The sequence below is a fragment of the Acomys minous genome, assembly GCF_964271855.1.
Source record: "Acomys minous genome assembly, chromosome: 4".
Classification (NCBI taxonomy): Eukaryota; Metazoa; Chordata; class Mammalia; order Rodentia; family Muridae; genus Acomys; species Acomys minous.
The window spans coordinates 61217945-61243530 of NC_140486.1; the positions used below are offsets into that span (position 1 = coordinate 61217945).

General features: G+C 41.1%; 1 protein-coding gene across 11 annotated transcripts in view; it reads right to left on the bottom strand.

Moving 5' to 3' along the window:
- DTNA (dystrobrevin alpha) overlaps positions 1–25586 on the bottom strand; it is a 352112-nt gene that overhangs the window by 175814 nt on the left and 150712 nt on the right. For 10 of the 11 annotated variants that reach the window (XM_084780875.1, XM_084780876.1, XM_084780871.1 and 7 more), the window contains one exon: positions 9529–9655. The exons of the other annotated variant lie outside the window; for it this stretch is intronic. The gene's annotated coding sequence lies outside the window, so the exon portion shown is untranslated. The remainder of the gene's footprint in view (positions 1–9528; positions 9656–25586) is intronic. 11 annotated transcript variants of the gene reach the window in all.

Here is a 25586-nt window from a genome sequence, read left to right on the forward strand (position 1 = left end):
ACACAAAGTAAATCTCTAAAATAATCCTTATTTACTAGAAAACCCAGAACTCATTAAGAACAGTCTTCAAGGAGCAAGAAGGATCATAGTGAGGGCACGCAGAGCTCAGAAAGTCATGTGACTACGTAGGCATAGATTTGAATGATGCCAGCTCAAAAAAGGCCTAGAAGTTTCAGAACATTGAAGAATCAGAAGGGCTCTTGCCTGAAGCTTTCAGAGGGAGGCTTACCCAGCTAACACTTTGATTTCAGGCTTCTGACTGTGGGAAAACAAACTTCGTTGGTGCAACTCACAAAACGCACAGTGATTTGTTTCAGAAAACTCAGAGGGGCTTATGGGAAAGATCTCTTCACCCAGAAAAGTCTCACAGGGAAGAAATGAAAATGGTGACATGGTGGGAGAATGGTGAATAATTGTGTAACACTGAGGCACAGGCTGAGGCCAATAGAAACCTGCAAAGGGCCAGAGGCCAGCTAGTGACCACGAAGTGCTGAAGGCAGATTCTAGAACCACTGAAGCAGAAGGGCAAGGGAATCATTGCTCAGCAAAGTCATTCTCTGAAAATACTGCTTTTTACCTTTTTCTCACTTGCTGTCGATGGGCATGGGTAGGGTGGTCATTTGTTGTGTCTTGGCAAGTGCTGTCTACAGTGAGCTGCCTGCCTCCCGGTTTCCTGATGACAGACACTTCCTGGGTTTCTTGCTCATATAGCAGGCAACAAGCAGTGTGGTAAACGCCTCAGGCAAGAAGAAGTAACTTGTCATCCCTTTAAGAACATAGATGGAGTTGCACTCCCTGCCCCTGTAATGCCCGCTGCCAGTTACCACCCGATGCATCACGTATCTATCTGGTGCAGTATTTGGCTTTTTTGTTTTGTCTTGTATGTTAGAGACAGGGTTTCATGCTGACCAGGCTGCTGACCCTCCCGCCTGTCACCCCAGGAACTGGGATTACAAGCATACACCTCTACACCTGGCTGGTTTGTTTTCATTTAACTTCTTAATTCTTGCTCTGAAATTTCACTTTCCTCATCAACGTTACCTTATGAAGTGTTCTCTGCACGTTTCTCTCTTTTTTAAAAGAACTCTTTGTTTTTTGCTTCTAACCCCATGATCTCTTCTCTAGCCCTCGTTCACAAAACCAATCATTCACTCTAGGAATGGAGTACATGGCCACAGTTAACCATCCTGTCAGAATGCTGAGATGACACGCATGTATTTTGATAGGAACACCATGGAGACAAAGAGGTTTAGGGAATACAGAAGAGGGAAGGGACATGGCGACCTGATAGCAGCTGAGCTTGAGTCGTCCTTGCTCAGATTCGGTTCTCTGCTTGTTGACTGCATCGCCTTAAGTAAGCCATTTAAGCTCTTGACCACCCACCTGAGCATCCCCCAAGCAATGCAGGATGACATGCTTAGTGGACCAGAGCCAAGGATTAAATGAATGACCGGTGGAAAGTACCTGGTGCTTCTATGCCCAGTGGATAGTAACTGTAGCCTTTAATGTTTTTGAGCAAAATTTCTCAATTCTGGCAATGTCTATAATCTGGCACTTCAAAGCGTAGTAGGACATTTATCAGCACTTCAGACTATGCCCCCTGAACGCTTGTAACCTTCCCACTACTAACTTCGACCATAAAAATATTAACGGGTATTGCCTAATGTTCTCTGAGGTGGAATTGTATGCAACTGATATACCCTGCTTGGAGTAGAGTTGGAAGACTTCTGAACACCACCCAAGAACTAGCGATGGATGGTTGGTTTTCTATCCCACCCTCTCTCTCCCTCCTTTCCCTCCCTCCTTCCTTTCCTCTCCCTCTCCCATGTGTTTTGTGTGTCTCAGATGTTACACAACTAATTTTGTTATGAATAGGCAATGTTGAACAGCTATTTCTACAAAACGGAAGCGTTCTTTCCTGGAGACAGGAGGGAGATGCTGTGCAGGGGTTGCCAGAGCGACAGCTTTCATCAGTGTTGCTCACGCTCTGGTGGGTTTGGGGAGGCACCTCCCCTTCGGACAAGTGTGATCCTTTAGGTAATCCCCCATCCTCCCAGAAATCATCACCATAAACTCACTGGCTCACTACAGCTGACTGGAGAGGGATCCTATCTTTGTTTTGTTGTGTGTGATGTGTCTGGGGTGGAGAGATGCTTGTTCACATCTGCACAGGAAGATTCACACAGTGAGGAAGAGTTTCTTGTTTAAAGAAAAGTAAGACCCACTCCCGGAAGTGAAGGTCCGGCTCTTGGCTTCTCTTCCTTGGCTGGGGACATGAAGCCACAGAAGGTCATAGGAGTGAAGGCTGCGGGACCCCTGAACTGACATTTCCTTTATATTGTATTTTTCACCCTAGAAAATGAATGGTCATTTTTATTTCAACTCAATCATAGATTTGTTACTGGTTTCATAAAAATACAACAGCCTCAACTTTTAAAATGTAAAACTTTAAAGAAGAGGTGGTCTTCACTCCTGGGGCTTTGGAAGCTGTCACCTCCATGGACTAAATATCCCAGGCAGGAAATAGTGGCTATGACTTCCTCTTACGCCCGCAATCACTCTTACGTGTATACAGCTGCGTCCTTGCTCAGTCATCTTTCTTTACTCATGTTTTCCTCATTTCCACATCACCTTTTAAAGTCACGGCTTTTTAACGCAAAGCATTTAGACAGGGTAGAATGGATCCACTTCCCTACTGTGGCTCGTCTCAAAATCTCTACCAGATCAGAGAAGGACATTACGACAAGTGTTCTCATTTGTATCATTGGATGAGCTTTACCTGCTGCTACAAACATCTGGCATTGCTGAACATAGACCTGAGGCTAAGGTCACAGATGAAAAGAACGCCAGCGTTTCAGTTATCCATGATGCACTGCAGAGCTCGACGTACCTTTACTGGTTACTTGGCAACCATAGAGTATTGTAGATTGTATACATTAAGCATGGCCCCTGGGTATAGCTATGAAAGAGATTCTGCATATTTTCATAAGAAGGCAACCATGAGCTGTCTTGAGTGACATTAGAGCCACATCAAATTCTGAGGGACTTTATATCCTTCAGGAGCCTTTTGTGCTTGCAGGTTATAGCTATACACACTATGGCCTTAGAACTAGAGGGCACAGACATCCTTTCTACACCAGGGAAGAGTTCCTAGTCAGAACCAAGTGGCAGAAAGACTTAAGCTTTAATTTTTAGATGTCTTATTCAGGAACCACAAGAAAATAGAAGAGAATCTGGGAGTAGATGGAAATGCTTTTGTGTTAGGGTATTTTAAACATTACCCTATGTTTAAATGTCTGCAAATCTTTCCTGAGGAAACTTTCATGGGAAAGGAGAGCATAGGGGCAGTGGGAATGTGCCAGGGATTCAAGAGGTGTTGTCCTGTGTCTTACAAGTGGAGGCACCATCAACACAAAGTCCATGAACTGGCTGCTGCTAAACGTGTTGCAAGATGGAACATAGACTAGTTAACTGAGCTCATTTTCTGTGCCTGGGTGAGAAGAATGTGACCTTAGCTCAACTGTGCTGATGCTGTTTTCCTGCAAATAGACCCTTTATGGAGTATACTACCCACAGAAAAATCTCAACTTCAGAACAGAAGCCATGTACCTCTGGGTCTGCTTACATACTAAGAAGACATGGGATAGTCAGAAAATGTTTTCATATTAAAAAAAAAAAGACAGCCATCCTACTCCTTTATGCAAATGGACTGAGAGAGACTCTGCAACTATTTGTGTGAGTCATCTGAAAACAAACAGTGAAAACAAACAACAGTAGCCCGTTGTTAGAAAATTGTTAGAAATCCCCAGAACTGAGAATTGTACTACAGGCATGCTTGATTCATTTGAGACAATCTGAAATCCATAACAGTTTGATGTGTGCATTTAAGGGTTATCTACTTTCATTTTGTGTGTATGTGCGCTTTGCCTGCATGTGTTTTTGTGCAGCACGTGTGTGCCCGGTGCCTGCTGAGGCCAGAAGAGGGCCAGAATTGAAGTTACAGATTGTAAGCTGTCATGCTGGTGCTGGGAATTGAACCTGCACCCTCCACAAGAGCAGCCAGTGCCCTAAAATGCTGATCCAATGCTACTACAGCCCTATAGACTCCTATAGAAGCGCTGATAGTATCCTAAAGTCTAGGGCAAATTTTATTTTCCATCTTTACAAACCTTTCACAAGTATTCATAGATATTCACTTTATAAAGTTTCTTCAGGAGAAAAGGGGAAGAATGAAATTCTTGATGTGAAAGACCCTGGCCCCAGGGGTGAGCCCAGGAAAGTTAGCCTAAATTTCTATCAGTTTATAGCTTCAAGCAATGTCATTTATAGAATATGAGTCTAGAAATAAAGGAGGATTTTACACAAAGAGGTCTTAGAACCATACTGTGCTTCCTCTTAAACTCTTGTTTAACAGACATGATGTTTATTTTAACATCAACTTAAACATATATTCACTTGCTAATAAGAAAGAATCTGTGGGCTTATAAATAGCATCTGGAAAATATTATAAATGTGTCTACCATGCGTCATCTTCTTATAGGACCCAATGGGAAAACTGATGTAAGGGGAGAGTTTGCTATAGAAGAAAGAGATGTCTTTATCAGAAATATGTCCTTGGTAAGTTACCAAACTACTGGATCCTTAGTTATTACATTGGAACAGCAAAAACAATGGCAGCTAATCAGAAGGATAATTATGAAGATTAAATGTCATGAGGGGCAGGGAGCATCTGCTTTGGTTTTGGCAGATGGCCACAATCCTCTCTGGGACATCTCCTTCACAGGTTGGAGGCCTCCTCATCTATTACAGGGGCTACATAAAGCCTTTTAATTGACTACACTGGGAACACGCATGCCCATCTCCAAGTAGGAGACTTCCCCACGCTCAACAAACTGGAAAGCAAGATCTCATCGTGCTTGGCACAGGAGTGTCACAGAAACTGAAAAGATCTGGCATTTATCCTTCATGAAAAACTAAGAAGGGAAACAGATAATAGGAGAAATTAGGATATGATTGTGTGAATAACTGGAAAAAGCTTGCTTTTCTTTCTGTTGTCTACACCAGGCTCAGAACTAGGGACATCACAGAGGCTTGAAGCTCATAGGTAAGCCTGGCAGTTGTTAGCCCCAGAGTGTTCATCAATAGCCTCTGTGAAAAAGTAGCAGCCAAAGCCCTACAGGATTTTGATGTTGCTTAAGAGTGAGTACATTTAGGCGAAGAGAGGTGTGGATGGGAGTAGAGACTGGGCAGAGGAACCCATGCATGTAAAAGGAAGGGCATGAAGGACACAGTTCAGAAGAGACGAAGATACCCATATCCTTGCAATGATCAAATGTGAGGGTACAGAGGTCCTGAGTCCCACAGAAATCTACTGTGCTCACATAATGGAATTCTAAAGAACTCGGGGCACAGATATTGTTCTGTGGTTGATGGAGCAGGTGAGAGTGTCCATGAGGTAGAAGTCAGCGGTCAGCAAGGGCAACTGGATCCTGTCATCTGCTATTCGTAAGCTATTAATTATGTACCAGACTTGATGTTCTGCTGTTTCATGGGTATGGCTTCCTAGTTCTTGAAATGAAATGAATGCATCTTTTAGGCACAGAAGTTTAATAACTTGGTCAAAATTTCACATTTTAAATGGCATAAAAGCAGCATTTTTTTTTGAAATATTAACTTAAGAGTAAAGCACTAGAGAATGGACATGACTAGACTTAAATGTAAATTAGAAAGCAGGTTTTGGTAGTTTTAAAAGAAAAGGGGAGAAAAGACATTGAAAAGGGAACTTGTACTTAATGGACAATTGCTTAAGATGTAGGAGGGATCTCTTGATATTGGTGTACTATAAAATAATATTTAAAAATCATAACCACATTGCTTCTGTGTCTTAAAACTATCCATGATTTATGCCACAGAAGAAGAAGTGGAACATACTCATGAAGTCCACAGGCTTAGAATGTCTAGGTTTGAATGTTTATACCCAACTTACTGAAACTTGGTCATCTTCATCAATCGTCAGGCATTTCTCTAGAAACTACCATAGTGTGTCACATACACATACTATGCTAGCTTATAGGGTTACAAAGATAGATAAAGGATGATTTCTATTTTGAAGTGCCACTTACCTGCCCAAACACCGTACTTTTTGATTCAGCATCATTCTATTACAGACTATATCATTTTTAGAACATTTCCTTGAACTGTTTTTAGAAACAGTGGATACAAATCTTTATCAAAATGTATTCCTCAGTCTAAGAACCAGCCCCTTAACTCTCCTACTCCTCCCTTCCAATGAACTCACTAGCAGCTGGTTGGCTCAAGTGACCTTTGATGATGGGTGTTTCCCACTCTAGGGAACCCCATGAAGTCAGTAACAATATTTTTGTAGCCTTCCTTCATGTATGAGTACCAATTGTTCCCAGGCTGAGTGTCTATCCCATTGTCCAACTGTGTCATCCTGGCCAATTCTTTAGACTTACGTATTATGTCACATATTTTATTAGTGACAATGTTTTCTTTTCCAGTTGTCTTTTTTTTTAAAGTTAAATTAACTGTACAAAGTCTCATTTCTATAATCTGGAGATTAATGCTTGTGATCAGAATTTTCAGTGTTTTACCAAACTAAGGAAGAGATGTGTTATTTACTGCCTTTTAAGCCGCAGAAACCACTCAGCACTGTGCCTTTCAGCTTCAGGAGTGTGAGAGGGTCCAAGCACTTCTACTCTGTCCAGGATGACATTGTTTGAAAGGATTCTAAATTAGAGCGTTCAGAGCCAACATTAACATTGGTTGAATAGATGAAAAACATTGGTAGAAGGGACAGTGTGTCCTTTTGAGGGTAGCCACAAGTGCATTAGAATGGAGAGATGAGCAGCTGTGATAGCCTCTGAGATAAGACAGAAAAGAAAATGGCTACATAAATAAATGAGAAGGAAATGAGAACAGTGAGGCCCTTCTATTTAACAAAACGAAGGCAGGCACTGAAATGATCAAGTGAGCAGACGCTTTAATGCCAGAAAGCCTGTGAGAAGGTTAGGGGGGTGGAGACAGGGCAAAAGGGTTATCTTTTAAGCAAGACACTGGCCTCCAGACCACTTTGATTTTCAATATATCCACCATAGGAATTGGGAAATGTTAAGATGATAAAAAAAAAAATCTTAAGGCAGCAAACAGCCAGTATTAAGAGGGAGAAGTAAGATCCAACTTATAGGTGAAAATCTATGGAACTATAATTCTAGATTAGGCTGTGCCCCACAAGGATGTTCTTATGTCAAATATAATGCTGCTTATGATATCTGAACATTAAATTAAAAAAAAATCACAGAGTATTCTTAAGAATTTAAAACGATCTTTCCATTTGTTTGGAATGGGAAATGTGACAACATTTCTTTTTAATAGCAACAAATTCTTTTAATATTGTGTATGTAGGAACATGGGTTTTAGGAAGAGGTGGTGTCACAGGACGCCAGGGTTCAAAGTCACTTGGAGTAGCTGGGGTCAATGATTAGAATAAATTATAGTCCAACAGGCAATAGTCCCCATTATAGATAGCATTGAACAACACCAGTAAGTGGCCTGAGGACAAAGATGGACACACTCAGACACAACTGCAGAATAAGGAGCTCAGAAACACATTTGTCACGTTCATTTTCTTTTCTAAAGTAATGGCTACATAAGGCAAATTGACTTACTAAGATTTTTGAAACGTGCTCAGTTTAGCTTTTGGGAATTCCAGCTAACAAATCACTTGAAAATAAAGGAAATCACTGTTTTAGTTCTACATCTAATCTCAGTAAAGAAAATTTATACAAACTTAAGAACATGAGAGAATCTTTTGTTTTCATTTTGAAGTTAATCAAAGTAACAAAGGGTATCTTGGTGTCTGAAAGTTGTCGTTTTACCATACATAGGATTCTGATCTTTTATCTCGTTTACCTAGACTGGATGGTGACTCTAAATCTGAATTTTAATCAAAGTTGTTTTCTGACTTATACTGTACTTTCACTGATTTGAAGTGATAAACAGTTTTCACTTGCATAGCTTTTAATGCGGGAAGGAAGCCTGGGTGCCTATTGGATTAGACCGAGACAGCGGTAGGCGTCCAGTCAGCTGCATTTAGTTAAGAACTAAACACTACTCTGTTCTGAGGTTCTGGACATGGCCGTTCCTTAAAGCAGATAATAAAACAAATAATACTTGTGTGGAAGGTGGTCTTAGGCTGAAGCGGGAATTCTCAACATGACCACTACTCAACTTGCTGATTCTTCTCTGTCTTGCATAAGTGTAACAACAGTTCATTTCAGGAAAACACTATATAAGTACGTTGCTATCACTGCCTTTTGTAGCATTGGAGGGTAGGCCAACACTGATTTGTTTATGTATTTCATAGCTAGGTAAAACAAAGCAATCTCTCCCTCTTCTCTCACTCTCTCTCTCTCTCTCTCTCTCTCTCTCTCTCTCTCTCTCTCTCTCTCTCACTCTCTCTCTCTCTCTCTCTGTGTTTTATTGTATGTGGCACTGCAAAATTGAGTGTACCTGAATCTTATTGCTCTGCACCTCTAATTTAGATGTTGTAAAACCGCCCAAGAGGAAGGTTCTGAAATCACTCAGGTCCCACCCTGACATGCTAGTATGCCAACATACAGACAGTATCTACCTTCCTTTCATTTCATGTCACTATAATCTGGTTATATGCTATGTCATCCTGACTTAATCTTTGATATTAAGTATATATTTTCTATATTTAAAATCTTAGATAACTTTTATAATAAAGTATTGCAGGTTTTCCCTCAACATAAGCCACCTCTTACATAAATCCAGTTCAGATGGTTTCTGTTAATAGAAAGCAAGCAAGCTGGCCAGTGGTGACACACACGCCTTCACCATTAGGTAGAACTCAGAGAGTCTTGTGGAAGAGTTACCGGAACGATTGGGGGAGCTAGAGGGGCCAAGGACACCACAAGAAGACCTATGTAGCCAACTAACCTGGGCACATGAGGGCTCATAGAGACTGAACCACCAACCAAAGAGCAGGCATGGACTGGACCTCGGCCCCCTACACATGTGAAGCTGCTGGGCTGCCTGGTCCTCATATGGGTCCCCTAACAATTAGAGCAGAGGCTGTCTCTGACTTGAACTCTATTGCCTCCCTCTGGATCCCGTTTCCCTAACAGGGCTGCCTTGTTTTGCCTCAGTGAAAGAGGAGGTACTTAGTCCTGATGTGACTTGATGTGCCAGGGTGGGTTGGTACCCAGGGTAGGGTGGGGTGGAGGTGGGTATGGCGCAAGTGGGTGGGACCGGGAGGAGAAGAGGGAATGGGGTTGTTATTGGGATATAAACTGAACAAACAAGTAAATTAATAAAAAAGGAAAGCAAAAGTAAATAAATGAAGTCTTCAGTTGGAAATTCAGCGAAGGTACACAACTAATAAAAGATACTGATACTATTTACCTCTATTTTTATACAAAGAAGAAAACCACATTTTGAGAGATTAGATATGTCTATCTTGAAATTTTTGTCTTAAACACTTACCTAAAATTCAATGAAGAAACAGCATTGACTTTCCAGAACCATCTATTTTGTTTTCTTTGAAATAGCAGTTGATTGTGGCATTTGAAGACTTCTCAAGTGCTTCCCTGGACTTGTAATTCCTATTTACCTGTAATAAAAAACAAAACAAAACAAAAACCCAACTATATTGATCCATTTACACTAACACATTTATTATAGAAATAGGGGCCTGAGTTGGACGTTCTAGAATATAGGCCTCTTATAAACCCTCCTACACTATTAACAACTTGGAATATCCTACTAAGAAGCTCATTTAGCCCAGGACAAATGGACTTTTATTCGAGAAGATCTTTGACAGAGGAGGATGGCCAGGCCTGGAGGCATGAAGTCACCATGCAGGATGAAGCAGCTGGTTAGCAACAGCCACGAGTTCTTAATATAGCCCTTTATTTTCAGTTGATTAAGAATGAGAAATGAAAGAACATGGATTCTTCTGTTTTCTGAATAGGCAATTTTCTAGAATATTGCACCATCATAATTTCTACTAAAGCCAAGGAAATTACTGCAGAGGTCAGATGTCTCAGAATAACATGTTCTGTGAGAGTGTAAACTCCAGCAGTTTTAAATAGATGTTCCACAGGAGCTGACGATAGCAAAGGGAGCCGTTATTTAATAATCCATATGATTATTGTGATATAGAATACTCACATATAAATAGCAAATAGTTCTTATCTCTGAGAGGTGAATGCTTTTCAAAGATGTTACTTCCTGAGAGAATTTACAGATTAGAACTAAGAGAAAGGAGCACCCGATGTCTAAGGTTCCCTGAGCCTTACCCTGGGAGTGACCGGGTACACTACATGCGTCTCCATCAACATTTCTTTTCCAACACTGTTCCCCAGCTTGTTTCCTGTATCACTTTCTTCTCCCCACCCGTCTCCCCACAGCTGACATTATTATTCTAGGTGCCAGACGATTGGAGCAGCAGCAATCTGAAGCTCCATAATCCCAGTACTGAGATAAAGCGAGGAAGTGAAGCGAAGGGCAGAAGGTGTCAGATGAGACTGGGGATGGCAAGCGAAGAGAAGAAAGGATCGCAGAGGATTCTGGGTGCCCTCTGTGCCCAGTGCCAGCCCTTTAGTTTCCTCTTCGGCTTTCTTTAACCTGCTTGTCTAAAACGACACCATAGTGACATGAGCTTTCAGGCCTGACTTTAGATGTCTTTTGATTTTGGATCCACACTGAAAAGTGTCTAACCATAACCTTTCCTTCCCCTATTTAGATTTCTCAGCGTTGCTTATTTTTTAAGATTTATTAGTAGATAACGCCTCACAGGGCGATTACCCCTTGTGGCCACTCTAGGCCACCATCCTTGCCCTGTATTACATTCTGAGAACACACAATCCGGAATTATTTGAATTGAATGTGTTACTGCAGTTGACCTACTTTGCAATTTTTTGTTTTCTTAAAGTACATGCCTTAATTATTTGGGAGGGGGGAAATTGGTATTTGGATAGACTAATAATTTCCATGTGTTTGGAAATTAGTTACATAAAAATATTATCCCCGAGCTCATCAAAAAATTTCTCCGGGGCCAGGTGTGGTGGCGCACGCCTTTAATCCCAGCACTTGAGAGGCAGAGGCAGGTGGATCGCTGTGAGTTCGAGGCCAGCCTGCTCTACAAAGTGAGTCTAGGACAGCCAAGGTTATACAGAGAAACCCTGTCTCAAAAAACCAACCCGAACTAAACCAACCCAATCTACCAAACAAAAAAAACTCTTGTATTTTCTGTATTTGGTGCACATTACATTGCAAGTACATACACACACACACACACACACACACACACACTCTCTCTCTCTCTCTCTCTCTCTCTCTCTCTCTCTCTCTCTCTCTCTCTCTCCCCCATTTCATACACACAAATGCATGAGTTTATATATAGATTTAACTGACAATGTACGGTCATTAGTGATTTCTTAGGGTTCTGTTTCTAGCTATTTTCCTCTCCCTGTCAGTCTTAAACTGAATGTTTTGCATGTTTGTTTGTGTTATTTGGTCCCTGGTCACCTCTGATTGCAGCAGGCTGAGAAGGACACCAGGTGGCATTCGCATAGAGTCACTGTGTTGAGGTATCTCTCAGGTGGCTCACCTTGACTGAGATTCATAGTTTTAATAAAACTTCTACCTTGGATGATATACTGATTGCAAGGTGGCTTTAGTGTCCTCCATTCTTCTTCCACGGTGATGTGGCCCCACTTCAGCCTGCATCTCAGGGACAATGATTAAATACCAATGTCCAACGTAGAAGTAGATCCATCTCCTCCGTTACTGACTCCCTCGGCACACCCAGGATGTGCAGAAATGAATGCAGACAATTCTTTTCCCTCTTGAACCCGAGAGTGGCTGCCTCCCAAGTCACTGTGAATTAAAGTCATCAATCCCATGCCCCTGGCATGCTGAAGCCTACAGGACATTGAGAAGCAACATTCCCACATGAGCCACTACGTGGAAACAGAAAATGATAACTTTCTCTCTTTATATTTTTATTTAAATTATATGTCAGCTAACTTAAATTCTAGGTTGCCTAACTCAGAAACTCAGAATGTCTAGTGTGAGTTGAAGTTAAAAGTTAGTGGTAGGACATCAAATAAAAACACTGTCTCTTGTGCTGGAGAGGTGGTTCAGAAATTGGGAACACTTACTAGTCATGTAGAGGCTCTGAGTTTAATTTCCAGCATCTACACCAGGGAGCTCCCAACCACCCGGAACTCAAGTTCAACAGGATCTTATACCCTCTTCTGACCTCCACACATGTGGTGCACATATATGCGTAAACTAAAATGAGTACTATTTCTTTTACTTAGCTGCCTGGTATACTTGTAGCCAGGATGCAGGATGGAATTAGAAGTCAGTATTGTACCACAGCCTGCCGTAGGAGAACCATCCATTTTGTTAGCTTTTGATGCCCTATCTTGGGCATATGATATTGAAAAAAGCTGAAGGAGGCAAATTTTGTTTACGTCTTGAATATACATGTGTGGGCCTTGTATGGCTACAGCTACAAACATGTATATAAACACACACATCCATACAACACATAGCTTTATGTTACACTAAGGCATTATAATGCATGTAAAGTTTAATTTTTGCATCTCATACTTACTAGTGATTTACACGTAATCAGCACAAATATTTCCTCTTTGTGATATGGGATTATTTATTATTTGTTCCCTTTACAACCTGGTCATAGCCCCATCACTCCTCACCTCATGGCCCCACCCTCCCTCCCTCTCCTCCTCCCCTGTCCCCTATTCCTCAGAAAAGACGTCCCTTCCCATTCACTCCAGATCATCAAGCGGCATTAGGACTGAGCAGGTCCTCTTCCCCTGTGGCCTGGCAAGATGGTCCCCTGGGGGAAGTGATAAAAAAGTTGACCAGAGAGTCCATTTCAGAGACAGCCCCTGCTCCCCTTACTATGGGACACATATGAAGCCTGATCTATGCCCATTGGTTACATCTTTGTGTGTGTGTGTGTGGGGGGGGTTCTAGGCCCAGTCCATGCAAAGTCCTTGGTTGGTGCTTGAGTGTCAGCAGGCGTCTCTGGGCCCTGGTTAGTTGGCTCTGTTGGTCTTATTATGAAGTTCCCGTGACTTCCAGGTCCTTTTCTCCTCTCCCCCACTTTCCCACAGGATTCCCTACTTATCGCCTAATGTTTGGCCGTGAGTCTCAGCATCTATTTTAAACTGCTGCTGGGTAGAGCCTCTCAGAGGACAACTCTGATAGTCTCCTGTCTGAAAGGATAGCGGATTATCCTTAATAGTGTCAGATGTGGGGTGGGTCTTGGGTTGGGCCAGGTATTGAGGGTTGGACATTCCCTCAATCTCTGCTCTGTCTGCTCTATCTTTATCCCTGCACATCTTATAGGCATGATGAATGTTGAGTTCAAGTTTTTGTGGGTAGGTTGGTGTTCTCCTCCTTCTGCTAGGAGTCTTGTCTAGTTAGAGGGTGTCCTCTTCAGTCTCTATAACCCCTGATACTATGAGTCTCTGCTAGAGTCTTCTCATGTCCTCTCAGGAGCCTACCCTGACTTAGGTCTCCAGCTTGTCACAGAGATGCCCCCTCCCACAGTTTCTCTTTTCTCTGCAGGCCTCTGTCCTGTCCCCACTCTCCACAGGTCTGATCTCCACCCTCATATCACTCTATGTTTCTTCTTCTACACTGTTCCTTCTCTTCCATCACTACCTCTATCTTATTTCCCCTTCTGAGTGAGATTTAAGCATCTTCCCTTGGATCCTCCTTGTTACTTATCTTCTTTGGGTCTGTGAATTGTAGAATGTTGTCCAGTGCTATATGGCTAAAATCCACTTGTAAGTGAGTATATACCATGTGTGTCTTCCAGGTTCTGGGTTACCTCACTCAGGATGATCTTTTCTATTTTCATCCATTTGACTATAAATTTTAAGATTTTCTTGCTTTTAATAGCTGAGTAGTATTTCATTGTGGAAATGTACCACAGTTTCTTTATCTGTTCTTTGGTTGAGGGACATCTAGGTTGTTTCTAGTTCCTGGATATTACAAATAAAGCTGCTATGAACATAGTTGAACAAATATCCTTGTTTGGGCATATGCCCAGGAGTGGTTATGGCTGGGTCTTGAGATAGTACTATTTCCAATTTTCTGAGAAAGTGCCAGATTGATTTCCAAAGTGGTTGTACAAGTTTGCATTCCCACCAGCACTGGAGAGTGTTCCCATTTTGACACGAGATTACTTTTATTAAAGGATATATATGTAAGATATGTGCTTCTTTATTTTATACATTATAAAACATTCGTGCAGAGTGCATTTCAGTTCCATCTGGAAGCAAGGCAGAAGGCCCTCATTTTACCTTTATAAGAGCTTATTTTGTAATAGAAACTTTAAAGTCTAAAATGTATGAATCCCAAACATCGGGAAAATATAGAGGCTGTTTTTCTACAAAAACATTGTTAGAAACACTGATTATCTTATTTTGTATTCTTTAAGACAGACTTACTTACCTATCTGTCTATTCATAAGTGTCTGTGTGAGTTAGATGTAGGTGTGGATTGCGGGGGTCCACGTGCCTATGTGGGGGTGTGGAGGCCAGAGGAAAGCATCCTCCTTTATATCCCTGAGCTTATACTTCTGGGGCTCATATTTTCTTGGGTAGGCTGGAAGCCAGCTTGTCACGCAGGTGCTGGGATCTGCACACTGGGCCTCATAATTGCAGAGTGAGTGATCTTAGCTGCTGAGGCATTTCCTCAGCTTCTTGTGATGTGTATTTATGGAATATATGAGTATAAAGCTAATGAAAGTCTCATTTGCTTACATCACTATCAGATTTATTTATCTTAAGTTTTCTTAAGATTAAAATCTTTTATGAAGGACACTGTGAACCAGAGCTGTGTGCCAGCGGAAGCTCTCCATAGTGAGGAACTCATTATGCCTTGAAATACCCCCATGCTGAAATTCATTCCAGGCAAAGAAGAAAGATTAACACACTTTATGCTGATTAGAAAAAAATTACCCACCTCAGCCTTTTGTCTCTTGCCTCTCAGTACCACTCAAATTGATCCAAAGAAAATTAAGGTGGATTTTTTTTTAACATTAAGAACCAGTGTGTTAAAGATTAGTCTAATTAATTTTTTAGAAGACAATTTTTTAATTAGCCACATACAGGCACAGCGCAGATTCTATTGAAATCTCCTGGCAAAATGTGACCTTCAAATCTTGCTAAGAATTTATATATGTTCATTTGACAGAGAGCTCCATAACAAACTTCTAAGAGGCTAGTAATACAATTTGACCCAGTAAAACTGTGTTTTGATTTTACCATTGTGTAACTATAAAAATAACTGGAAACCAAGGAAGAAGAAAAAAAAAAAGGAAGAGATAAGAATCTTATAAACTTGGTTATAGAAATGTAGAGAAAATTTTAAAATAAAATTATTGTAGAAAACATTTTATCAGTTACAGTGGTGGCATTTAAGAAGGACAGGAGAGAAAAGTAGATGCTTGCACACTCAGGATACTCAACACAAATATTTCCTCCTTGTGGCATGAGATTATTTTTATGAAAAGATATGATATGTGTAAGATGTGTGCTTCCTTATTTTGCCCTTACACATTATAATACATCCATGCAGAGTGCATTTCAGTTCTTTCTTCCTGCAACTAAATTAAGGCTTCCTCCAGGATCTGATGAAAATAGACGCTGAGAGCCACAGTCAAATAACAGGCTGGGCTCCGGAGTCTTGTGTAAGAGTGGGAGGAAAGACTAAACTGGAGGGGTCAAGGACACCACAAGAAAATCTACAGAGTAAACTACCCTGGGCCCGCGGGGGCTCACAGGGACTGAACCGCTAACTGAAGAACGTGCTCGGGCTGGGCCTAAGCCCCCTACACATATGTAGCAGGTATGCGGCTTGATCTTCATGTGGGTCCCCTAACAATGGGAGTAAGGGGCTGTCTCTGACTGTCTCTGACTTTGGATCACTTTCCCTAGCTGGGCTGCCTTGTTTGGCCCCAGAGGAAGAGGATGCGCTTATTCTTGCTGCAGCTTGATTTGCCAGGGTGGATTGGTACCCACGGAGTGGGGGCTCCCTTTCTCAGAGAAGGGAAAGAAGGAATTTGGGGGGAAGGTGTGGGGGGGACTGGGAGAAGGGAAGGGAGGGGGCTGCCATCAGGCTGTTAAGTGATTAAGTAAATTAATTAATATAAAGTAAATTAAGCTTGGGCTGAGCACATGGGATTCCATGTAGCTGTAAACACGATCTTCATAAAACTCAACCACAAAACATATCCTCATAAAATAGCCCGGGTGCACAAATGGAACAGTTATTTGATGCTTTTTTTTATTTGTGGCTTGAAAACCAGATTCTCATGTTGTCACTTGCATTTCATATCTGGATTCAGTAGGAGAACTGTATTTATGTGCAGAATCTGGGTAGGTATTGTCTTAGACGAGGGACTGCATTTATGTTTGTGGAAGTCACGGAACAAAAACATATTGATCCTCGGGGGTCTGTTCAGGCTTTATCCTTAGAGGTTATCTCTGGCTGGACTGGTGGTCTTGCATGTGCCTTGTGCCTCAGCATCTCACTTGATGGAAAAATCACTGTCTAAGCTATCATTTTCATGTGATTAAGAGGAAAGCATTCCTTTTAACAATTTTTTTTCTTTTATTTATGTCAGCGAACTGCTTTGAGACTCTGGGGTTAAAGAACGCGATACCAAGGTTCTCAAACACTGTGTTCTGAAGACTTTCCAAGAACTCCAGAAAATGGCAGCTACAGCTCTCAATAGTTACCTTAGTCTACGTTCAAATTCACACATCAAAATATTTACCTAGCAGTTCATTTATAAAAGTCATAGTTACATTACAGATAGTGTAATAATAAGAAAAACATTTTTTCAAAGCAAAAAAAATTTTTTGAAACACTTTCACACAGTTGGGAAGCTCCTCAATGTCTGGCTTCCTGCTCTGGCTACCGAGCTTTCCCCGCTGTGGGGGAGCAGTTCCTCAAGCCATGAGCCACAGTAAGCCCCTCCTGCTTTGAACTGCCCCCTGTCAGGTATTTGATTACAGCAGTGAGGAAAGCAACTTGGAACAAAGAGTTTCCACAGCCCTTTAAACGAAGACAGAAGCACGTTTACTTTACGAATACACTTTGTCCTTTGACAGTTTCACGCACATGTACATTACAATCTGGTTACCAACACCATCTCCCTCCAACTCTTGCCAGACCCTCCCTCATCCATGCAAACCTCTTTCTCTTATTCCTGACTTCTCCTGAGTTTAATGGGGGCTTTCCGCGTGACCCCGGGTTGAGGACCATTCATTGATTTTTGATATAACACTCAATGGAAACTCAACAACAGATTGCTTCTTGAGTCATCTAAAAGTAGTCAAAGAACTGAGTAATTTACTCATTACGTGCAAATCTATTAGTGGGTGACAGAGTTTGTATAGATTTTCAGTCCCTGTATGATTATATAAGATCATGCCTTTGCCACTTGGAAAATATTGGTTCTCTCAGCACTACAAACATTTTAAATGACGATAAAGTTCATTTCCAACGATAAAAATTTATTTTTGTTAATATCGTCATCCCTGTCATCAAAAAGTGTTTCTAGAATTGGGAAGCTGCCAAGCTTACAGCAGCAGATGTGAGCTTCCCCCGAACTTTTGATATCCACCGAAGGTTTGAGTTGTTCAATTGTCAGATATTTTTCATTTGACTTTTTCCCTGAAGTATAGAACTCACTTCGATTATTTCCATTAAAGTGTTTGTTAGATTTTCATATTTGAACAATCATAGTTAGTGAGCCAGTTGGTCTTCCAAGTAAATATGTTTTCTGTGTGAGAAGTTTCTGGAACAATTCATGCCACTGCAATCAGGCTTGAAGACAATTATAATACCTCAACGTACTTGAAAGCATTTCACTCACGTGTTGCATCTCCTCACAATTAGCAAAAGCTATGCATTTAGGCTGCAAGATTTAGCAAGGCTTCATTTTTTTCCTGCTGCTTGCTTCCCCCCCCCTCCTCTATATTCAATGGAGGAAGGAATATAGGGACTCCCCATAAAGACCATGACACCTTCATTTACAATATGGATCCAAGACTTTTACTCACTACAACTTTCATGTCATCAAGGAAAACACTACGTTAGGTAGTGACTAAAATAGTTCAAATGTCCAGCAACCCTGGCTGACTCTTGGCGACTTCCCATGGAAAAGCGTTGCTTTGGAAGGAAGGGTCATAGGTGAGTGGCTGAGTGGATGCCCTGAGACAGGGCAGGGCTTGCTCACTGCCGACTCTTGTCTCATTGACTTCATCCCATTTTTGAGCAAGTGCCTTATCACCCCAGTCCCTGTTTCCCCACCACTGCACCTCCAAAGCCGGCTTTCTTCACTGAATTCTTTTCCAAGATAATGTTACCCGTGGTTGCTAAGGGTTACACGAACACTTGCCGAGATGAGGAGGCAATGATGTGATTATCGGCTTTATTATCCGATTAAGAGGAGAATTCCTGATAGTTGGTGCTTCTTCTTGCTGTAGGTAGTTTAGTGTATATATGTGTAATAATATAAATATTTGTGTAAAAAAAGTGATAAAAATAGAGCAGATATGACTATCAGTTCTTGGGATTTGCTTATCTGACCCAGACTCACACTTCCTCTCATATTTCCTCTGTGGGCACCAGAACCATTGAAGATACATTTGTCCCCTGATGTGCTGAATACAACGCTGACATTTTGGTCCTTGCTTGTTGAGTTTGCAATCACTGTGAAGTCAATAATGGCAATTATTTATTGGAGGTTAAAGTTTACTGTAATGGGGAATGAAATGGTGCATTTTGATGCCCCTCCCAGTCATCTAGCCCTGACGTGCTGTCTGTTTGGGGAGCAGAAATGTTCAGGGGGTGACCCTATAACAAGCTTGGTAGAACAGAAAGAGTCTGAGCCTTGCCTTTTGTCTAAGGCCAAGAACAAACACTTCAGAAAAACTTCCCTGAGAAGCCACTAGCAGGGAGAGAAGAGTCTAAGACTGAGTGCTGAGCAGGAATGTGGGGCCAGCAGTTCCCTCACACCAGCTGGATGATGCATACAGAGTTTTACTTAAGCAAATGAGTTCAGTGCCCATGATCAACTTACCCACCAGCTAGAGCGTATCTGGTCACTTGATTCCTGTTTTAAGTATTTAACGGTATCTTAGCTCTTACTAATTAATGGAGAGGAATTTAGATCCTTTGCTGCAGAGTTTCATTTCAGCAGAAAATATTTTTAGTGTGGTAGAAATGAGATAAGTCTCTCTCAGGTTTCAACAATTAAGTTGATCTTAAATTATTTCAGTTATACAGTAATTCAGGGGTCCTGGGAGCATTGTTTCATCTGGATACCCTTGTTATCTTAGATCACTGCCTCCAGGTATTATATGCCTGTAGCTCAAATGCCAACATTCAAGGATGATTCCCTTTGGCTATTCATTTCTTTGTGTTTTGCCCTCCTTGACACTGTAGGACAATTTAATGAACCCAGAGGACTTGGTTATCCTTTCATTTTGAAAACAGTTTTGGGGTTGAGAATATGTCAGTAGAAACAACAAGAGGATATGAATATTGTTACAAGGTCAGCTTTTCAAATGCAATAAGATGGCCATTACTAGTTACCATGTGTTAAAATGGTTACCATGGCTGTCATTGCCATCCAGGGTCATGAGCCAGCGGCACTGACACCACCAATCGCTTATCACACTGGTGAACACATACACACTTTCAGAAAGCACCAGCAAAAGGCAATACTTTATTTCATTTTCCAGGTTAACTCAGAAGGAAATATATTGGTTGTCAATAGCCACATTAGGAATTTGTGTGTGCATTTGTATATGTGTGTGCATTTGTGAGACTTAGAATCTACATTAAAGTATTTATGCACATGGATGTCTTCTGCAAAGTGGAACATATGCAGTTGAAGAGCTGAGATGTGAGAAGGTAGCAGTTCCACAGGAGACATCGCCAAGAGCTAGATGAACCCACATGGCTCCTGGGTAGCTGAGACGTGGGCAGTTTGAATTGGGATAAGCTCTTAGTGTAAAATCTACATCCGTTATCACTGGCACAGCGCTGAACAAGAGCGACTTTCATTGATAGCTCTGTGTATCTGGTATATGTTGAAATGATATTTTTGACATATTAGGCTAAGTAAAATATATTATTTAAATTAATCTCACTTATTTCTCTTTACTTATTTAAAAATGTAGCTTCTAGAAGGTCTTAGGATTCCATATATAGCTCACATTTTATCTCCAGCAATGTTGCTTTAGGAGGAAGTAGGTATTGCCTCCTTTATTATGGTGCTTCTGAAGATGCACACACATAGACACAGACAGACAGACAGACAGACAGACAGACAGACAGACAGACAGACAGACACACAGTATGAATTTGGGGATAGGTTAAGAAAAACAATTATAATAGTGAGCCCCAAAGGTCAGTGAAATAGCTCAGCAGGGAGAATGTTGTCACCGAGGCCTGGTGGCCTATGGTCAACATCTGGAACTCCTGGAAGAAGGAAAGAGCTGACCCCAGAGGATTGTTCTCTGAACTCCACATGCATGCTACACCACACACATGCTGTCTCTCCTCCTCCTCCTTCTCTCACTCTCTCAAAAATAAATGAAAATTAATACTGGACACTAAAATATTAACAGATGCCAGCATCCCACTTACGGGGCTAATTCAGAGACCCCATGCCTGGAGGCCAAAGCCTTGTGGAGCCAGGAACCTTGAATTGCCAATAGACGTCAGTCCCAGCACAATGACACTCACTTAATTCCAGCCGCTTCCGCTAAAAGCAAAGGCTGCTGTGAAAATGCTAAGACATCATGAAACTGAAAAGCTTTTGTAAGACAATGGACACTGTCAACAGGACAGAACGACAGCCTACAGACTGGGAAAAGATTTACACCAACCTAATACCTGACAAAGGGATAATGCCCAAAATATATGAAGAACTCAAGGACTTAAACACCAACTAAGCAAATAATCCAAATAAAAAATGGGGTACAGAGCTGAATGGAGAATTCTCAACAGAGGAATCTCTAACGGCTGAGAGGCACTTCAAGAAATATTCAATGCCCTTAATCATCAGAGAAATGCAAATCAAATGGCTCTGGGGTTTCATCTTACACCTGTCAGAATGGCTAAGATTAAAAACTCAAGTGACAGCACATGCTGGTGAAGATGTGGAAAAATGGGAACACTCCTTCATTGCTGGTGGGAGTGCAAACTTGTACATCCACTATGGAACTTAATCTAGCACTTTCTCAGAAAATTGGGAAGATTTACTGTCTCAAGACCCAGCTATTGTACGCACTCCTTGGCATATACCTGAAAGATGCTCCACCATACAACAGGGACATTTGCTCAGCTATGTTCACAGCAGATTTATTCATAATAGTCGGAAACTGGAAACGACCTAGACATCCCTCAATCAAAGAATGGATAAAGTAACTGTGGTGCATTTACACAATGGAATACTACTCAGCTGTTAAAAACAAGCACATCATTAAAATTTCAGGCAAATGGATGGAACTAGAAAGGATCATTTGGAGTGAGATAACCCAGACCCAGAAGGACACATATGGTATGTACTCACTTTTAAGTGGATATTAGCCATAAAGTACACTATAACCATACTATAATCCACAGACCCAAAGAAGCCAAGTAACAAGGAGGGACCAAGGGAGGATGCTTGAACCTCACTCAGGCTAGGAAATAGAATAGACAGTGGAAGTGGAAGTAGAGAGGGAACTGGACAGGAGTGGATGTGGGGAGGGAAATAGGGGGAAGGCAGTCCTAGATTTGCTTGGCTGTTGTCTTGCATAGTGTGTCACTGCTACTCAGTTGTAGTCCTGAATCGGTGTAGTGTCCAGAGGCCCCCAACTGCCCTCCCATGCCTGCACAGCTCCTGTCCCATGCTGGGAACCCTAAGCTTTCTGGCTTTACCTTGGTCCTGGAACCACCTCACTCAGCTTCTAACATCTCCAACATATACCTTGAGAGCTTGGGTGTCCTGAAGAAGAAAAGAAACAATTTTGGGACTCCAAAATCACTCCCTCCTATCCTTACATTTCTTTCATTCATTTTAACATTAATTCTTGATTTTTATTATTGTGAGCACAACCAAAAATAAATAACCGGGCAGAGGTATCATCCTGGTGGAGAGCCATTCACAGATATATACACTGTATAAAAAATTTAAAGTTAAAGGACTAAGTGCATGTTTCCTGCAGTAGCTGGCAGAATGAAGAAAGTCCACATGATGTTCATTCAGATCCGTGTACTGTCTCCACTCTGTCACAGCTGAATAGCGTCTCTGTGCCCGTTAGATTCAGAGATTATGACGGTCTCTGGGGAGACTTCCGAAGAAGAGCTCCACACATAGCTACAGTTGCCTTTTCCCCTCCAAGCAGAGTGACATGTGAAAGTTACTACACTCATTTGAAGTTATGGGAATATTTTAAAAAACATTTTAACTGGCTAATACTTCAAAGACAAGTTACATATTTTTCTTTCTTATTAAAACATCCCAAGAAGGATAATACAAACATTTACATAGAGTATTAAAGTAGACAAAATACTTTTGCCATTCTCATGGTAATCATTTTGGGTCCTTTCAGTTTTGCTGTTGAAAGAAAATTTCCTGATTTATATCACATTTTTGCTTTTTTCCCTTTTACTTTTTTAAAGTAAAAAATTTAAACACAGAGCTCCATGTAGGGCAGGTTTGCCTGAAATTTCTTGTGTAGCCCAGGCTGGTCTTGAACTTGTGGTCCTCCTTGGCTTCCCACATTCTAGGATGATACGTGTTTATCACCATGACTGATTTAAATCTAAATTCCTGACAAGTATTTCTTAGCAGTAAAAATAGTGCTCATATCTTGAAAATATACAAAGGTTCAAGGAAGCTAAGACATGTTTACAGTTTTTTTCTTACAATAACACCTTTAAATATCTGATTCCAATGGCTGGGATTAAAATAATATTGAATACAGCTTGCAAACGTGGAAAGATCATGTAGAATACACCATGTTTTAAGATAACTGCATTACAGTACTTTTTAAAAATGTATTTTTAACAACCAGTAGAATTCTGTTTGTTCTTTTCTAAATTTACCAAGAAATATAATGCATATAAAATTGTAGTATACTCTAAGATTTCACAGACTCTTAAGAAAGCCCCTTTGGAGGAAAGAAACAGAAGCCACACTGCTAAAGGCCTTCCACCCATGGAATTTGAGTTCTGATGTGGCTGGGATGACTTCAGGGAGAGAGAAGGTGGGGTCCCTCTCTTAGTGGTGACCAGCAGCTCAGCTCTCACCTTTTAGCGCCTGCTGGTCTCAAGAGAAGAAAAAAACACAATACAACTCAGCCATTTTAAATAAGAAAAGCCCCTCTCTCCTTGCAGTGCAATTCCCAGCACATTTATGTGTGGAAAATAAGAATCCAAAGTGTCCCATCATAGCTGGCTTGCCCAAGGCGAATCACTTCAACAATGGCGGACTGTGCTTTGCTAAGGCTGCCCACCCATGCTCAGTTCCTAGCATTCAGTAATGCTATAAGGGGAAATAAAATACGTGATGACTGAAATATGTCATGCAATAAAAGAAACAAGATGAGGCATCTGCAGGAAAGGAACTTAAAAACTGCAAGGCTGTTCTAATGACAGAAGCCTATGAAAGGCGAGTGACCCCCAAGAACAAATCAAATATTTGATTCTGCAGCAAGGAGTTGACAAATATAACTCACACGTGTGTATGCTTGTAAGTGAAAACAAGTGTGTGTGTGTGTGTGTGTGTGTGTGTGTGTGTGTGTGTGTGTGTAGGCAAAGCCACCTAATTTGCTCATTCAAAATGTAAAAAGAGTTTGAGAATAAGGACAAACGAAACTGCTGATTTCCTCGTGTAAATGAGTACTGATTATTTTTGTCAAGGTCAACTTCTGCAACTTCGAGATTGTAAGATTCTCTTCACACTGAAGCAAAATAAAAGTCGCCTGGGTATGCATATTTACATGTATGTTATATGTATATAGGTTCATATGTGTAAGTATGCATGCACATGTGCGCACATTTATGTGGAGGTGAAAGGACAACCTTGAAGTCATTCCTTAGGTGCCGTGCAAGTTTGTTTGTTTGTTTACGTTTGAGGCAGACTCTGATTGGCCTGGAATTGGAAGAGTAGGCTAAGCTGCCTTGTCATCGTGCCCCAAGATCCTCCGATACCCACACCCCCACCAAGTGCAATGATTATAAGAACTTATCTTTGACCTTTCCCACATAGATCCAGTTCTTTAGTTAAAAAAAAGAAATAAATACTTGGAAAACACAACTGCCAGAAAAGGTAATTTACTATTAGTTATGAATGGTAAGCTGGCAGAAAACGGATTATTTAACTTGTATATTTGTAGATATCTAAATTGATACAATTTAAAAATATATAAAGCTCCTGGCTATGGAGTAGAAATAAATGAATAACTTAACAGAAGAATGAATAAAGTATTCAGTCCGCTTGGTAAGGGTCTTCCTCGGTCAGCCATAGCTTTTAAAGACAATTTGTTTTTAAACTAAAAGTCAAGTTACTTATCTTGCTGAAGTAGAGCCTGCACATTTTCAGGCTTGGGCCTCTGGGATTGGGGTAAAGCAGCCCCAGAGACTGGGATGATCTGACTCAAACTTGAGTTCAACTTTCCTCTGCACAAAAGTGAAAATAGATTATGCTGTACTGAAAACAAGTTCCAAAGTTTGCACGCAGATCCAGAATATGGTGCTGTTTGAAGCTAGCTTTCACCATCCAGCATTTTCTTTCAGCTAGTATGATAGGTTCTTTGGGAGCTTGGAATACCCTGGGGTGTTGAGAAAGGACAGCATGGGTCACTCAGAGCATGAAGATGCATCTATTGTTTCTTTCCTTTATTAAACATGCTCGCTCATCCTTAATTGCTCAGAGTAATGTCGAGTTTTCATGTGGAAAATGAACGTGCTGTGCCTAGTAGACAAGTGTCACTCAATAGCGGGTAAGTGCTCCAAGAATACTAATTGTTGGTATAATTATATTGTGCACTGTGTAAACTTTACCCTCGTTCATTCAGATGATGACTTCTCTACCCCACCATCTGCTTTCAACCCTTGTATTATTTACTCTAAGTATCTCCTGTCTCAAGTTTGTGTAAACATGCCCACCATTTGTTCTCTGTATTGTCAATAAAAGGTTGACGAGCAGATGCTGAATGACAGAGAAGAGACTAGCACGGGACACCTGAGTCCAGCGAATGAGAGAGGAAGTAGAAGATTGAGTCATGATGAGTGGTCCAGGAGGTATCAGGAGAAGTGAACCAGAGCCAGAAGATGATAAATTGATTAAATAGAAATAAAAATTAAAAAAAATAATGGACAAAAGATTGGTTGGAATGCAAAAACACAAGCATGATGGAGATTTTGGCTGAGAGGAAGCTAGACTAGTTTGGAGGTTTAGAATGGAATAATTCATTATATTC